This window comes from Nilaparvata lugens, chromosome 1 (assembly GCF_014356525.2).
Source record: "Nilaparvata lugens isolate BPH chromosome 1, ASM1435652v1, whole genome shotgun sequence".
NCBI lineage: Eukaryota > Metazoa > Arthropoda > Insecta > Hemiptera > Delphacidae > Nilaparvata > Nilaparvata lugens.
In genome coordinates, this window is record NC_052504.1 from 39561571 (window position 1) to 39568236 (window position 6666).

The following is a 6666-nucleotide window of genomic DNA, read 5'->3' on the forward strand; positions in this document are numbered from 1 at the left end:
TAATATCATAATCGATGGAGACTGGAACATCGCCAAGCTGGATTCCCCTTATTTCGAACTGTGTACAAACGACATTAACTGTCAGTTCTCTACAAGTTCCAAACATTAATTTTTCATTTTGATTCCAGTGCTGCTATTCCAAGCTGTTCTATGATAATGATATTGCTTTAGAATGCCATCCAATCCTGGGAATAATCTCAATATCTTTCAAATGCTACTGCAGCCAATATTCTTCAATATTCATGACATTGTTGATATCTCTCTAATACAGTTTTACATTTAACCTATTTCGGACTATGTGTAACATTATCAAAATTTGAGAGAGGAATAGCACAAGGTTACCTTTTTTCTCTCCTTATCATTTTTGATGATGTACTTATTGTATGAATCAATGAAGAATAAACAATAAAATATTGTTATAATAATAGTTTATAAACCTAGTTATAGTTTCCAGAATATTCATGCACAGAAACTCTCGATTTGAAGAACATTAACTGACGAATGACACATAGTCATTGAAGAAAAAAATTATAACCTTCAAGCGAGAACATCATTACTATTTCAAAATATATATGATTGAAACGTTATGGGGACAGTTTCTGTCCAATTGATAATTGATTGATACTCTTGACGACTGACATAATACTGCAGGGTCTTGTTCTAGACTTCCGCAGCATTTCAGTGGAGAATTAAATCAAACTCTATAATTTTAATTTCTCCATATTGGGAAAACTTCTATTATTTCTTCATTTTTACAATGAGAGGATGGACTCTTATAGTCCTGAGGATTTTTAATAGGGGGTCTATTCGACTTAACAAAGGAAATCAAACATTCAATTGATAAATTATTAAACTCAAACATAGTGTTGAAGACTGACGTGAGATCATAGTTAGTACTGAAAATTATCAAGTATACTCTAGTCTCTAGTGATGTATAGTTGGGCCCGGCTACACAAAGAGCAATCTGCAATCTTATAGGCTTCTATATTTATATCCTACATGGTTTTAATAGAAATACATGATAGATTAATATAAAATAGATATAGAAATCTATAGAATCGAAGTAGATCGCTCTCTGTGTAGTTGGGCCCTTTGTGTTCTAGTACCAATCTGGATGAAAATCAATGAATCAATCTATCTCTCTCATATTAATTTGCTGGTAGGCCTATGTTAAAGTATCATTTCGAGCTCTTAAGATCAATATAACCGTTTCCGGTAAATATCTTTTTCAAACCTAAATGAGTTAATTATGCCTATTTATGACACCAGACTCCATATTACCTTATCCTCTTCTCGAACCATTATGCTATCTGCATGTCTCGGTCATTATTTTCCGATAAAATCTCTATCTAATTAGGAATGCCATTCTCAGTGAGCTATGCCGGAAAATCGTAATCACATCTGGAATTCCACTCCAATCCCCGATTTCTCCCAACCATGAACAATATTTCCTTACTCCTCTTAAATCTCAAATTATCTTCGTCTTGTACATTAGTAGTGTAACGAAAAGTATGCTCCAAATAAGACAATCACTTCATGTTGAGCTTACGAAAATAGCTCTTATCCTACAACTGGGCTTATCTTGACTTGTAAATACAAGTCTTGTGTAACTCAAGTCAACAACTGTTATTTTAAGTGTGGTATTTCGCAACACAGTAGATTTTACACATTTTAGTATTCAGAAAATTGATAAATCAATTTTTTTGAGAAAAATGTGAATACATTTTATCAGCCCTCCTCCCATTCGAAAAATATGGGCTCATTCATTTATTCAAAAATCGATTGACTTTACAAATCAACGCCTTCGAGAAATGATAGCATAGCTTCTTATGCTACCCTATAACCTATGCTATCTTTTCTGTATGTTAACACTGATTCGAAGCTGCTTAGTTCAGCTTTGACTCAAAACAAGATGTTGGAGCTTCTTGAAATTTCTGTATTTTCATAAGCTTCCCGAGTTCCCGTTAACATTTCCTGTTCGAACAGCAGTTTAAAACTAGTTCAAATCAGCGAAAAAATGTTTTTTTATTTAGATTTTTGACTCATTTGGAACGCGTTTTTGACTAGATTCTGAAAGCAGATATGACGATATTAAAAAATATTTTCTCTGTAAAATGTGGAGAATACATCTAGAACGTAATCTATTCAAATATTTATCTGTAAATTATAAACGCTTGGCTCAAATTTTGAATTAATTTCAAAATTCCGATTCGATGGAGAATATGTTTCAAATATAATATTTCCATTGTTTCTAAGAAACTTTTTAGCGTCGAATGAAATTGGAATAGTTTGAGCAATTCTGAAAAGTTGGGTCAATTGCTTTGTTTATGAGAAGAAAAGGGTCTCCTCGCCAAATGTTTATTCAAATATTTCATTTCCTCATTCCAACTCACAGATCGAGAACGAAGACTTACATATCATGGAACAGAAATGTCACATCTTCTTATACGAGAAATAAGCAGGGTTTATTACAGCTGAATTCCATACAATAGTATAGTTATTGTTCGCTTGGAAGCTGGAATCGAATGTCAGGAGAAATAGCAAGACAGATTCATTGCAGGACACCTTGATCTATTCCAATAGGATGAGACTTCATATTTATATTCAACGAATATAGTCTCCCATTCAATGAATGTCCAGTGTTCATAATAAATTACATACCATTTCAAATTTTGTTCTAGAATAATATTGCTTTGCATTCTGCTATAGAATATGTTCAAGCTATGTTCATGGTGGGAAAAAAGTTACATAATTAAAACAATGTATTTTATTTAAAATGTATCACTTCTAAAAAGTAGATCATTCCGATCGCAATGTTGCGTTGTTATGGAGTGGATGATTCTCATCAATGGATCATCGACAACTTATTGCAAAAGTGAAATTGATTATTCCCCAAGAGGTTAACTCCATGAACATTATCGATAAATAATACAATATTTTAAAATACTGTTCAGTGATCTAGAGAAACAATGAGTAATAATAGCGAATTATTATTATCATCATTATAATTATTGGAACAATTCTCCACAGAATTGAATAAAATTTATAGTAGGCGGAGCTTGCATTCAGTACTTTATTCGGCAACTAGAGTATCATCTTTTATAGGTTGTTCATTGATTCACTGTTATTAGTCGATACCCATGGACAATCGGTTGTGGATTGTGACTGCTAGGTTCATTATATCACATATCAGGGCTCTCCTATTGCGCCCAATAATAATTATTACAAGCATTACAACCGATTCACACTGCAGCACACATCGCCGTGAGACAAACTTTCTGATTGTTAACGCAGAGATGCAGATCAAATGAAAGTGACGATTTGCATCACTCAACGGTTTGACAGGTGGAGAAAGGAAGTACATTTAGCAGGATTTATGTACAATTGAAGAACCCTCTCCATGCTTTCCCAGATAGATGTTCCGCGCTATTGTTAGTTTGTTTCCTGGTGTATCGATTCACTGTGATATCATTCATTGGCTGAGTGCTGCAACTGCTAGACATCCACATCTCTCCAGTAAAACAAAACAATCGACATATCGTACATATCTGAGATGAGTAGGCTACAGTTATGTGAATATGTAACGATCAAAAACAAAACTGGAAAGGAGTATCCTTTCAGGGAGGATCTGATCTGATTTTTTGGCACATTTCATCATCATCAATCATAATTCAACTCAACTTAATTCCTGTCCAGGAAATTAATGATGATCCATTCAGACAATGAATGGGACTACTATTTACATTCTACTAATAACAGAGAGAACCAAAGATTTGAAGGAATGAGCAGGTTATTAGGTATACCTAGAAATCCTCTTTCAACTGTGTAATAATGGAAGATTACCCTTATAGCGCTTACATAAAAAAGTAGTTTTATTCGTATTACTTATTTTTCCACTGATGATAATGAGATGTTTTCCTAAACGGCTGAATAGAAAGTTCAACAATGAATTCAATTTCTAAAGTATTGAATCAAGCATCTACCTTGCATGAGTACCGGTATGAATTTTCAGATATCCTTGGCATTATCATAATGAAGTAAAAACCAATAATTCAAACACACTATTCCTATATTCGAGTAATTTTAACAGAAGTATGCTTTCAGAGAAGGGCGTCTCCTTGTTTTTAGTTACATTCGTTCTTTTTCAAGTTGGGTAACTATTAAAGCCAGCTGCGTTGCATCATTTAAATGCTTACGAACATCTCCGACTAGTAGGCCATAATAGAGTAATTAACGTTTTATCGTAGCACTTGATACGTTTTTCATATTCCACATTACCTGCGATAAATGAGATTTGAATCGTTCAATTTTTATTCTTCTATTCCGTACATTCTTTACACATCGATGTCAAATCATAATTATCAAATTTCATGCCTTTCTACATTACGTTCCCGTTTGTAAAGAGTAGCCTGCAACCTCAATTGGAAACATTTCAATGATTGTAATTTATGTAGCTCATAAATGAGTCTACTGATAGAGGGAGAGAGAGGGAGATAATCAAGAATAGGCAGCACATTGGAAGGGAATTTTGAAATTAGAAAATTGAAATATGTGTAGGGCTTGTAATCGATGCGGTTGGTTGCGTACATACAGCGTGTGATAGTAGGTCACATTTTGTTCGGGCGTCTCAAAATCCAAACACTATTACTCTATAAATGTATGTAAATTAGCATTTTTTCTAACTAGAGATCATACAGTTCAAAACTTGTCTCATTCATTCAACAAAAATTTGAAAGCAGTCTTCAGTAAGCTTTCAAAAAATTCGACTAGCATCATATTTGTAGTTTTTTTTTGAATTCGAATATCAAATTTCAACATTATAATTTTATCCATTCATAATTTATGTCATCTAGAATTATTTATCCTTCTCAAAGAGGGAACTGACTTGTTCAATTGAAACTACTGATTATATCGATTGAACTCAGCATATGAATGAAATATTATCATAGTTTCAAGGTTCAGAACAAAAGCTGGAAATCAAAAAGAAGATGAAAAAAAATTTTTTTCGAGAACCGTTCGGGATAGAGTTTGTAGATTGAATGTGAATGAAAAATTGCTGCTGATTTTTTTGCGAATAATTGATCATTTGAATAATTGCTCAATGTTTAATTAGGGTTGAATAAATAAATTTGATGTAGCAGATACTTGACTAATTTGATTAATCTGTCTAATCTAAACTAATCTGATTGAATACTGTTCTAATTTATAATTGCATAAAGTTGAAGATGAATGAGTTACAACAACCAAGCTTCTATGAAATTAAATTTTCCAAAATTTAAATTCAAAGACATCATTTCATCTTGTATCAATTTTTATCGGGAGGTTGATGATTAAGTTGAATTATTTTGAAAATAAAAAAATGGGTGTTTCAATTGGGTATTACTTTTGAAAAATCTGGTGTGCCGCACTCACACGACTTTCCTTGCCGTTATGAAAATTTCCACTATAATTTAAAATCAATCAGCTAACGAGATCGATTCTGCTGTCTCTTCCAGTAGTTCCAGTCAACGGAAAATTATAGAGGGAAAAGTTAGTAACACAATTTTTGACTCCGCAGCTCTTTCAAGGATACTAAGGGGGTAAACATATCGAAATTCCTCACTCCTACACCCTGTGCTTATGGGGTGGGGGTGATTTGAGAGAACCATATTTTGGTTTTTTGCACATATCACGAACAATATGTTCTTGACATAAGACAAATCTACATTAAAACTCTTCTTATTTTTATCAAATCGTACAGAACAGAAATTTTTACACAGCTAAACCATAACTACCCCACTAGACATATGCTGAATTTTGGGTTTAATACACCTAGAGCTACCTTTACATCGGTCGATAAAACCCATTTCGTATTGCTCACCTACTTCATCGCAATCTTCCAATCACAATAAAAGAGGCTGAGGGATGCAGTGTTGCTAACTACAAAAAGAAGATAGTCACATGGTTGCTTGGTATTGGTCGGGAGGCATCAGAAGCCCTCATAAACTCGCCCTATATGTAGATTCTGATTCAAACTCTGTTAACTCTGGTACTGTGATGCAGCACTCTGAACATTATAAGTAATTTAAAAACTTTAGGAGATAGGTATTCCAACATAATACTAAGTCTTTAATAAAAGAAACCCACGACATCATGCTCTGTTTATTAAAAAAAACTATTAATAATTTATATTTATTTTTCTTTATATAACATATTTCCAATATTGTAATAGTTAAGTGAGAATAATATTAAGGTAGAATTCTGCAGAATTTTTTTATTCTACAGTTATTATAGATAGGAATTCTTCCCCCACACACGGACCAATAGTCTATGTGGGGGAATATTTATTTCCTGAAAATATTTGTTATTGAATTGAGATGTAAATGTTTTATTGATGTATTTTTTTGATGGAAATAAATTGAATTGAATTGAATTGAATTTGACTTTGCAGCTTTATTTGGACTAGTTGGAAGATAAACATATCAAAAGTCCTCATCCCTACCCCTTGTGCTCAAGGGATGAGGGTGGTTTAAAAGTTTCGTTGTTTCATTTCTGGAGCCGCCACTTACTACAACTCACATAATTATGGAGAAACACAAAATCATGAATTTTTAGAACACATAGCAAGGTTAACAGCGTGCAAGGCTGAGATCTCGTCTCATAGTTTACTTTGATGAAGCGTAGTTC